This window comes from Echinops telfairi, unplaced genomic scaffold, assembly GCF_000313985.2.
Source record: "Echinops telfairi isolate 266 unplaced genomic scaffold, ASM31398v2 ScPeMD7_3509;HRSCAF=4178, whole genome shotgun sequence".
In the NCBI taxonomy this organism is placed as follows: Eukaryota; Metazoa; Chordata; class Mammalia; order Afrosoricida; family Tenrecidae; genus Echinops; species Echinops telfairi.
This window is the reverse complement of record NW_022107407.1, coordinates 15,808,635-15,820,479: the sequence shown is the minus strand read 5'-3', so window position 1 is coordinate 15,820,479 and position 11,845 is coordinate 15,808,635.

Below are 11,845 nucleotides of genomic sequence, written 5' to 3'. Positions count from 1 at the left end.
AGATTTTTCAGTTCTTATAGTTGGTTAAATTTTTGCTTTAAATATTTTGAGACCATGTTATTAGTTGTACACACATGTAGAATTACTCTCTTTCTAGTAGATTTACCCACTTATGTAAAATGTACTTTTAATCCCTAGTTATGATTAAGCTTTCTTTTTAGTTATTAGTTTTTAAGTTCATATTTTTTGTGATAACCCTAGAGATGTCGGAGTGCACCCTTGATTTACTAAAATTTTGTCAATTAATGTGCTTACTACCACATTAATGGTGCAAGGATCTTATAATTTTCCAGCCAAACCACTGCATATTGTGTTGTTATTATTATGTATTTTACTTCTCTCTATATGTAAAAATCCTCAAAACATCATGATTATTAGTGCATGTCATCAATTATCATTTATTATTGCCCCTGCATGTATCCTTTCTATGCTTCAGTATTCCTTCCCACATCTCCATGTTTCCATTTGTATTATTTTTCTTTTGCCTAAGGAACTCCATTTACTGAGGATCTGTTGATATTATTGTTGTTATGTTCCATTGAGTTGGCTCTGACCCATAGTGACCCTATGCACAACAGAACCAAACTGCACGGTCCTGCGCCATCCTCACCACTGCTCCTGTGTCAACCCATGGCTATGAGGGCCTTCCTCTCATTCACCACCCCTCCAGGTTACCAACAATGATGTCCTTCTCCAGGGACTGATCTCTCCTGACAATAGATCCAAAGTATGTAAAGCAAAATCGTGCCATCTTTGCCTCTAAGGAGCATTCTGGCCTTATTTCTTCCAATATAGATCAATTGGTCCTGTAAGCAGTTTATGGTACTTTTAATATTCTTCTCCAGGACCACAATTCAAAATCCATCCCTTCTTCTAGGGTTAGGGTTAAGAGTTTAGGGTTAGGGTTCGGGTTTAAGGTTTAGGGTTTAGGGTCAGGGTGAGTGTTAGGGTTAGGGTGAGGGTTTAGGGTCAGGGTCACGGTCACGGTCATGGTCAGAGTTTAGGGTTAGGGTGAGGGTTTGGGTCAGGGTCCGGATTTAGGGTCAGGGTCAGGGTTAAAGGTTAGGATTTAGGTACATGGTCATGGTTAGGGTCATGGTAAGGGTTTAGGGTCAGGGTCAGAGTCAAGGGTTAAGGGTTAGGGTTAGGGTTAAGGTTAGTGTTAGGGTTTGGTTAGGTTTAGGGTTAGGGTTAGGCTTAGCTTTAGGATTAGGGTTAGATTTATGTTTAGGATTAGGGTTAGGGTTAGTGTTAGGGTTAGGCTTAGCGTTGTGTTAGGTTTAGGGTTAGACAGCGTTAGGGTTAGCATTAGGGCTAGAGTTATGGTTAGGGTAATAGTTAGGGTTAGGATTACACATAGGGTTAGGGCTACAGTTACGGTTAACGTCAGGGTTAGGGTTAGACTTAGGGTTAGGTTCAGGGTTAGCTTTAGGATTAGGGTCAGGTTTAGGGTTAGTATTAGTGTTAGGGTTAGGCTTAGCATTAGACAGCGTAAGGTATAGGGTTAGGGCTAGAGTTATGGTTGGTTAAAGGTTAGGGTTGGGTTAGACTTAGGGTTAGGTATAGAGTTAGGGTTAGGTTTAAAGTTATTGGTTGCATTTGGGTTAAAGTTAGGGTTAGTGTTAGATGTAGGGTTAGAGTTATGCTTAGGTTTAGGGTTAGTGTTACAGTTATGGTTACGTTCAGGGTTAGCTTTAGGATTAGGTTCAGTTTAGTGTTAGGACTGGTGTTAGTGTTTGGATTAGAGTTAGGATTAGGATTAGGGGTACAGCTAGGGTTAGACTTATGCTTAGGTTAGGGCTAGAGTTATGGTTAGGGTTAGGATTTGGGTTAGGGTTAGATTTAGGGTTTGAGTTAGTTTTATGGAGAGCTTAGGGTTAGGGTTAGATTTAGGGTTAGGGTGGGTTAGAGTTAGGGTTAAGATGAGGGTTACGGTTAGGGTTAAATTTAGGGTTAGGATTAGGGTTAGGTTTAGAATTAGCATTAGAGTTTGTGTTAGGGTAGGTTTATGGTTATGGTTATGGTAAAGGTTAGGGTTACATTTAGGGTTACAGTATGGACTAGAGTTACAGTTAGGGTTAGGATTAGGGTTAGTGTTATGGTTTATATTCAGGATTAGGGTTAAATTTTGTGTTAGGGTTAGGGTTAGATTTAGGGTTAAGGTTAGGATTAGGGTTAGGCTAGAGTTTCGGTTAGGGTAAGGTTTAGGGTTAGGGGTAGTATTAAGGTTAGGTTTAGGGAGAAGATTAGGTTTACTGTTGGGGTTAGGGTTACGATTAGAGTTAGGGTTTGGAAGTGGCTTAGGGTAAGGATTAAACTTAGTGTTAGGGATATGTTTAGGGTTAGGGTTAGTGTTAGGGCTAGAATAAAGGTTACAGTTAGGGTTAGCTTTAGACAGAGGGTTAAGGTTAGGGTTAGTGTTATGGTTAGATCAACAGTTAGATTTAGGGTTAGGGTCAGGGTAAGGAATAGGTTTAGGGTTAGGGTTCAGGTTAGGGTTAGGACTAGGGTTAGACTGAGGGTTAGGGTTAAGGCTAGAGTAAAGTTTACAGTTAGGGTTATGGTTAGGGTTAGACTTAGGGTTAGTGTTAGAGGTAGGGTTAGGTTTAGACTTAGTGCTAGGGTTAGGGTCAGGATTAGCATTAGGGTTAGGATGAGGGTTAGTTGTTAGGGTTAGTATTAGGGTTATATTTAGGGTTAGTGTTAGGTTTAGGGTTAGTATTATGGTTAGGGTTAGGGTAATCTTTAGGAATAGGGTTAGGTTTAGGTTTAGGACAGGGTTAGTTTTAGGTTTAGGGTTAGGGTTATGTTTAGGATTAGGGTTATAGTGAGGGTTAGGGTTAGGGCTAGAATCAGGTTACAGTTAGGATAAGGGTTATGATTAGGATTAGGGTTACACTTAGGGTTAGGGATAGGCTTAGGTTTAGGGTTAGCATTAGGGTTAGTGTTATGACTATGGTTATCATTATGGTTATGGTTAGAGTTAGATTTAGGGTTACAGCTTGGAGAAGAGTCACTAATAGGTTTAAGATTAGGGTTAGGGTTTTGGTTAAGGTTAGGGTTAGGTTTAGGATTAGATTTAGGGTTAGGGATAGGGTTAGGCTTAGTGTAAGGGTAAGGGTTAGGGTCAGGGTTAGGGTTGATGTTAGATTTAGGGTTACGGTTAGGATTAGGTTTGGTGTTCATTTTAGGATCAGGGTTAGGGTTAGATTTAGCTAATGGTAAGGGGTAGGGGTAGGGGTAGGATTGGTTTTAGATTTTGGAGTAGGGTTGTGATTAGGTTTAGGAATAGGCTTAGAGTTGGTATTAGGCATAGGGTAAGGGTTTGGGTTTGGGTTGTTGTTAGGGTTAGGATCAGGTTTGCTGTTAGACTTAGAGCAAGGTTCAGAGTTATGGTTATGGTTAGGATTAGAGTAGGTTTAGTGTTAGGGTAAGGGTTAGCGCTAGAGTTACGGTTAGGGTAAGGGTTATGGTTAGTGTTAGACTTAGGGTTAGGTTTAGAGCTCGAATTACGGTCAGGGTTATGTTTAGAGTTATGGTTAGGGGTAAGATTAGGGATAGGATCAGGGTTAGGCTAAGTGTTTGCATTAGTATTAGGGTTAGAGTTATTGTTACATTTAGGTTTATGTTTAGGGTTAGGATTATGGTTAAGGTTAGGTTTAGATTTACGCTTAGGGTTAAGGTTAAGGCTAGAGTCAATGGTTAGGATTAGAGTTGGGTTTAGGGTTAGGGTTAGGTTCAGGGATAGGGTTAGTGTTAAGGTTCAGAATAACTTTAGGATTAGGATTACCTTTTGGTTTAGGGTTAGGATTATATTTAGGATTAGGGTTAGGGGTTCATTCGGGTTAGACTTACACTTAGGGATGGGACTAGGGTTACGGTTAGGGTTCGTGTTAGACTTAGTGTTAGGTTTGGGCTAGAGTTAGGTTAGGATTAGGGTTAGGGTTAGGATTAGTGTTAGTGTTCAGATTTACTTTAGGATTAGGGTTAAGTTTTGGTTTAGGGTTAGAGTTACGGTTAGGGTTAAAGGTGTGTTAGGGTTAGACTTACACTTAGGAATAAGGCTAGAGTTAAGGCTAGCGTTAGGGTTTTATGGTTAAGGCTAGGGTTACAGTTAGGTTTAGGTTAGATTTAGTGTTAGGGTTCAGGCTAGAGTTACAGTTAGGGTTAGGATTTGGGTTAGTGTTAGTGTTAGTGTTAGACTTAGGTTTAGGGTTAGTTTTAGGGAGAGGCTATGCTTAGGGTTAGACTTAGGTTTAGAGTTAGGGTTAGACTTATGGTTAGAGTTAGGGTTAGGGTTAGGTACAGGGTTAGTGTTAGGATTAGGGTTGTGGTTATGTTTATGGTTAAATTTAGATTTAGGGTTACAGTATGGACTATATTTATGGTTAAGGTTAGGGTTAGTATTAGGATTAGGTTTAGGTTTACAGCGAGGGTTATGTTTAGGATTAGGTTTAGGTTTAGTGTTAGGGTGAGGTTTAGTATTCGATTTAGAGTTAGGATTAGGGTTAGGGCTAGAGTTATGGTTAGGTAAGGTTTAGGATTAGGGAAGTTTAGATTTAGGGAGAGGCTTAGGGTTAGAATTAGGGTTTGGGTTATGGCTACGGTTAGGTTTAGGGTTAAGGTTGGTATTAGGGTTAGGATTAGATTTAGGTGTAGGAAGAGGGTTAGGGTTATAATTAGGGTTTGACTTAGGTTTGGGGTTAGGGTTATGTTTATGATTAGGGTTAGTGTTAGGTTTATATTTAGGGTTATGTCAGTGTTAGGGTTAGCTTTAGGAATAGGGTTCGGTTTAGGTTTAGCATTATGTTTAGGAGTAGGTATAGGTTTAGGGTTAGACTTAGGGTTAGGTTTAGATTAGGACTAGTGATACAGGTAATATAAGGGTTAGGGTTGGGGTTAGGGTTAGGGTTAGGGTGAGACTTAGAGTGAGGGTTAAAGTTAGGGTTAGCTTAAGACTTAGGGTTAGTGTTAGGGTTAGGATTTGGGTTAGAGTTAGGGTTAGGGCTAGAGTTAAGGTTAAATTTAGGGTTAGGATTAGGGTAAGTGTTAGAGAAAAGGTTACAGTTAAGGTTAAGATTAGGGTTAGGATTAGAGTTAGGGTTACTCTTGGGGTTAAGTTTAGGGTTAGTGTTATAGGTAGGGTTAGGTTTGGGTTATGGTTAGGGTTAGAATTGCAGTAAGGGTTAGGATGAGGGTTAGGATTTGGGTTAGGGTTAGCTTTAGGGTTAGGGTTAAGGTTATTGTTAGGATTAGGGTTAGATTTAGGGTTTAGGTAAGGCCTAGAGTTACGGTTAGGGTTAGGGTTATAGTTAGGATTAGGGTTAAGGTTAGTGTTAGGGTTTGGGTTAGGTTTAGGGCTAGGGTTACTGTTATTGTTATGGTAAGTGTTAGCTTTAGGATTAGGGTTAGGGCTAGGATTAGGTTCACCTTTAGGGTTAGGTTTAGGGTTATTGCTAGGGTTAGGGTTATACATGGTTAGGGTTAGGGTTAGGGCTAGATTTACGGTTAGGTTAAGGGTTAGGTTTAGGGATAAAGTTATGGTTAGCGTTAAGTTTAGGGTTACGGTTAGGGTTAGGATTAGGGTTAGATTTAGTGTTAGGGTTAGGTCTAGAGTTATGGTTAGGATTAGCATTAGGGTTATGGTTATGGTTAGGATTAGAGTTAGACTTAGGGTTAGGGTTAGTTTTAGTGAGAGGTTTAGGGTTAGGATTAGACTTAGATTTAGGGTTATGGTTAGTGTTTGGGTTAGACTTAGGGTTAGGGTTAGGCTTAGAGTTAGGGTTAGGATGAGGGCTAGAGTTAGGTTTAGGGTTAGTGTTAGGATTGTGATTATGGTTATGGTTATGGTTAGATTTAGGGTTACGGTGTGGACTAGAGTTAGGGTTAGTGTTATGGTTAAATTACGGTTTGGTTCAGGGTTAAGATTAGTGTTAGGGTTAGTGTTAGTGTTAAGTTTAGGGTTTGTAGGTTTAGGTTTAGGGTTAGGATTAAGGTTAGGGTAATGGTTAGATTTAGGGTTAGGATTAGGGTTTGGGTTAGGTTCAGGATTAGTGTTTGTGCTAGGGTTAAGATTAGCTTTAGGATTAGGGTTAGGTTTAGGTTTAGGATTAGGGTTAGGGTTAGGGCTAGAGTTACAGTTAGGGTAAGGGTTAGGGTTCGACTTAGTGTTATGGAAAGAGTTAGGGTTAGGGTAAGGGTTAGTATAGGGTTAGTTTTAGTCTTAGGGTTAGAGTTAGGGTTAGAATTACAGTTAGATTTAGGGTTAGGGTTAGACTTAGGCTTACAATTAGGTTTAGAGAGAGGCTACGGTTAGGATTACACTTAGGTTTAGGGTTAGGTTTAGTGTTAGGAGTAGACTTAGGGTTAGGGTTAGGGTTAGAATTAGGGATAGGATGAGGGCTAGAGTTGGGGTTAGCATAAGACTCATGGTTAGGTTTAGGGTTAGTGTTAGGGTTAGGGTTTTGGTTATGGTTAGGGTTAGGGTTAGATTTAGGGTTACAGTATGGACTAGGGTTAGGGTTAGGTTTAGAGTTAAGTTAGGGTTAGGGTCAGGATTAGGGTTAGGCTTAGGGTTAAGGATAGGGTTAGGGTTAATATAAGGGCTAGGGTTGGTGTCAGACTTAGGGTTAGTGTTAGTGTTAGGGTTATGGGTAGGGTTAGGGTTAGGCTTACTGTTAGATTTAGGGTGAGGATAAGGGTTTGGGTTGGTGTTAGACTTAAGTTTACTTTGAGACTAAGGGTTAGGGTTATGGTTATGCTAGGTGTTAGATTTAGGGTTATGGTTACCCTTAGGGTTGTGGGAGACTTAGGGTTAGTGTTAGGGTTTGGCTTAGGTTGGTGCCATTCAACAGTGAGGCAACAAGTCCACATGATAGAAGCACACCGCCAGTGTGATCATGCGGAGTCATAGGGACCAGGTAATAGGTGTCAGCAGACACATAACAAACAAAAACATATTGTTGAGAACAAAAGGTGTTGGAGCAGAGATCCAAATCCCATCTTTAGACAGTGGAATAATCTCCCCACAGAGGGCCCACAGGGGGATGAGTCACCAGGGTGCAGTAAAGCATCGATGAAACACATTATATTCCTCTGGTTCCTTGAGGCTTCCTCAACCCCCACTACCATGACCCCAGTGCTGCTTCCCAATTCAGACTAGACTGGAACATGTACACAGGTATAGAAAGGTATGGGAGCTCACAACACACAGAATCCAGGAACAGGAGTGGGAATAGTGATTCCAGAAGGGTAGGGGGGAGAGGAGGAGAGGAGGGGAGAAAGGAGGAACTGATTGCAATGATTGGCACATAACCATACACCACTCCACAGAAGGAAGAACAACAGAAAACATGGGGGCAGGCAGACAGCGGTTGGTGTGAGAGATGAAAATAATAACAATGCACAGTCTATCAGGGGGTTATGAGGAGGGGGAATGGGTAGCAAAAAGAGCTGATACCAAGGGCTCAATAGAAAGTAAATGTCTAGAAAAGAATAAGGGCAACATATGTACAAATATGCCTGATTCAATTGGTGTATGCATTGTGATAAGAGTTGTACGAGCCCCCAATAAAATGATTTAGAAGAAGCCTGCTTTAATTAAGAGAGGTTTTCTGGCCCCTTTTGTCATTTCTAAGCATGCACTCTTTCTTCGTCCTAACTTCTAGCTGAATACTACTTCCAAGAACATTGGGACAACACGCATAGTAGAGAATTTTGTGGAAAAGGGCCCACAAATTGGAGGCTCAGACTTGGGCAGATCTCTCAGCATCCCATTGGATTTTTTACCTGGACAATGGCTGTGAGAATAACCGCTACCCTGGATGAGAGGTGGAAGGTCACCACCTTCCCAGATGATGTACATACCAAGGGGTTTAAAACACTTTGTGGATAAATGGAATACTATTAAAATGATATCATAAAATCGGAAAGAAGATAGAATTTTTCCATGAACATGCTAAGCCCCCATGCAGTTGTCTTTAGTATAATAATCTGGATTGTTAATGCCTTCAGCGAAGAAATAGTTTTGTGTGTGTGTGTTTGGAAAAGTGAGAAAATTTAGAGTTAGAGAGTTTATGAAGAAATGATATTTCAGATGATTGATTATTGAGTGTTTAAAGTGTTTACAATGCTCCTTTCCCCACACCATCACTGGTAGTCCACATTTCCAGAAGAAATCAAACTGCAGTGCGCATACCATCTATCCTCTGAACAGGTAACTGAGATTTCAAGCTTGTCACCACACCCAAAAATCTTTGGGGCTTATCACACAGGAAGGGGTATGATACCAAGTGTGTGGGCCATCCTTCTCACATAATCACTCCTAAATAACATCTCAAGTGGGAACGTTGTGTCAAATGAGGAATGTTAAGAGGAAATTCTTTCAAAAATTCCATGATGAACATTCTGAGTGGAAGGGCAGAAAAGGAAGACAGATCCATGCTGTAAACAAATGGTATCACTCTATAAGGACACTTTGCTGAGGATCAATGACTCATTTTTATGAGTAAAATACATCTAATATTTCATGGATTTTTTTTACATTTAGCATGTAGCTGATGTTTGTTTACAATCATTCCGTTGGATGAATACCTGTTCACAAATAGTGTATGTTTACTGCTTTTTATAAATGATCATCAGAACTGCCCATGTGGAGATGAAATCATTGAATTCCAGCCAATCCTATATCTAGACAATACCTACACCAGCCTTCCCACAATTATGAATCCAGGAGCAATGGTGATATAGCCTCTGATGCTTCTTTTTCCTGTGACACTCCATCCATGAAGAATAGAGAGAGGAAAAAAATCATCATAATTCAAAGTCACCTAAGTTTGTAGTCACAATAAAAGGAGGATCCTTCTGCATGCTGCTCTGTGTGGATTTAAAAGAAACCAGAGGTACTGATAAGGATCACATTTCTCCTCCCATGAATCTAGTTTTGGGGTAGTTCCTTGGGCCAGTGTGTACTGAGAGCCCCTTGCTGACAGCCTATATCATCACTGTCAGGCCAGTTGTGTCTTATAACCACTCTGGGTCTCCCCAAACATTATCTTTCCTGGTTCTAGTGGTTCCGTTTGCAGTCTATAGTTAGTACCTGGAGTTGTCTTTTTAGATATCCCTACCATGGATAGCTGAGCTACATCTGTGGTCAGCATATGTGTTATATCTGATCATCCTCCAGTGTAGACTTATCCCACTATCCTGTGTAAACAATCTTGGTCAGATTTCATCACAGCGGCTCACTGTATTTCCCTGCAGTTTTATTTTCATGGTGTCCAGAGTTATAAATATATGGATCAAAAAAGAAAATCATGTGGTATAGAGTAAACTCAGATTCTGCGAGGAACTTCCAGATGACACAAGAAATAACCCTCCCAGCCTTTTCTGCACTTGGTCTGGGAGGTGATAGGGCCCGTGTCTGTGGTACAAGAGCTTCCTTCCTGTGGAGGTTTTGTGTGTGTTCCTATTGACTTCCCTTCACTGTGGCACGTGCGCAGTACTACATGGCTGTGTCCTCCGGTCTCAGGCTACTCACTTGTAGATACGCTGTGCTTGGGAGTTATCTCTGGAGATGATGAACCGGTCCTTCACAGAGTCTGCGTGTATTGTCTTACTTCCATCATGCCATATAACTGCCACCCACTCTAGTGCCTTCCCTGGAGCCTGGCGGATCCAGTGAGTGCCCAAACCAGTGCCTACACAGGAGAGTCTCAGGGAACCCCCGGGTGTTCTCAGGTCTCCTCCAGACTCCACCAGCTGCACCTCACAATGGACACCTGCAAACATACACATTGGATTTAGGAAACCCCATCTTAACACACAATTTTGCCCAGAGCACACATCAGCGCTTATTATTCAGAGCAATTTGAGCTTCATGCCGGGGCTTTGGGCTCAAGGAGGCTTGAAAACAGCACTGCGCTGGCCGCAGGACGCCTTGCTGAGGGCTGCAGGGACAGGCTCCGCGAGGGGGCTTCTGCAGTGAGGATGGGGCCCTGTTTGCATGCCCCTCCCTCCCGTCAAGAGTGATTGGATTCCAGTGTCACACAAAGAACGGATCTCTGGCTAGAAAAGTGCCCTGGGCACATGGTGGGAGGCGTGAGAGCAGCCTCATTCACAAGAGGGGTCTCCTGTGGAGTCGACTCTATCTCTGAAACTGAGCACGGAGGGAGACGCGCGTGCAGCTACCAGTGGTCACAGGCGGTGTCACGAACATCACACACATGTGACCCTTCCTCGTTATTTCCCCACAGCCATTTCTTCCCGATTCTTGCTTTGATTTTGAGTTTATATAGACTTGTTGGACAATCAAAGTTAATGTCTCGGTATTGATTGGTTCAGCACGAAAAACTAGAGGAATGAAAATTGCAATGATTGTTTTCTGTTATGAAATCATGGGATCTGTTATTCGCCAATGGTAAAGAGAAAAGAGTGAATGCTTTTTAAAGATTTATGAACAAATGAATAAAAGGATACATTTTTCATTATCTTGCATTTGTAGTTATTTATATTGGTACTTATATTTGCTTCGTAGTCAATGTTCTATAATGAGTTTATTTATAATGACTCATTATAAAATTCTTAACAATACATATACAAGGAAATGTTTCTCAAATGCGTCATCTTAGAAAGAATGAAGCTCCATAGTTAATATCTCATCGGCAATAATTATTGTAAGAAAACATCATGATACAAACATCGAATTAAAAGATGTGAAAAATGCCATATGGATAGATTTATCTTTCCCTAAGTATGGGAATTTTTTTAGGTAAATGCATGTTTGGTGTGTGTTAGATATGTGAGAAATAACACGAATGTTTCGTGGGAAAGATGTTTTCTGTGCAGGAAAAGGAAATGGACTAAATTTAGAAATCCTTCCTCAGGCGGTCCCTATGAACCTTGTCACCACAGTGGATCCTCATTGCCTCTGAAGCCCACTTAACAACCTTGCTAAGCTACATATTTGTCTGAGTTCTCAACACATTCCCCTTCCTGTGTAGTACAAGGTTCTATGCTCACAACTCACAGATCTCACTGCAGATAAAACTGGTTTCTGGACAGAACCATCAAGAATGAAAGTCTTCTGTGGGGCGATGTTTGCAGATAAAGCCTGTAGTGAGTTCTGTGGCTGCACTGAGCACGTGAGGTGTCCCCACAAAGGAGGCCAAGGCAGTAAGGGCATGGAGCTCCGGGGATACACTTTGAGACTCAGAAGAGAGAGACTATCTAAGATTCAGGTGTGCCCGATCCATACCATGGTATTTTCAGTTTCCTCATATGCATGAAAGTTGGGCAGTGAGAAGAAACTCAAAAATAAGAATTGCTGCATTCAAATTATGTTGCTGGTAAAGATTGTTGAAAATAACATGACTTTGCTGAAGACAAATAAACCTATCTTAGAAAAAGGACAACCAGAGAGTTGCTTAGAAGCAAGAATGATGAGCCTTATCCTCACGTATGTTGAACACTTCATCATGAGGGAACAGGCCCTGGGGAAGGACATTCTTGTTAATGTTGGACAGCAAACTAAAAAGGGGGAGGGGATTGATGGATTGTTACAGTGCTGCCCCCATGGGCCGCACAGAGCAGCACTCGCGAGGATGGCAAGGACTGCGCTGCGTTTGCTTCTCTGGCACGGACTCTGAGAGTCTGGCAGGACTCAACGGCTCCAGCAACCGCAGCGATTACAGCCGAGTCCGTTGGTCCTCGAGTTGTTTCGGGTGACACATATAAAGAAACAAATACTTAGGAAAGGTATTTTAGGAATTTTTATTCAGCACACATATGCCCCTTGTCTTGAGTACAAACTAGGTTTCAGAAGATAAAAACCTATGCCTCATTTGTC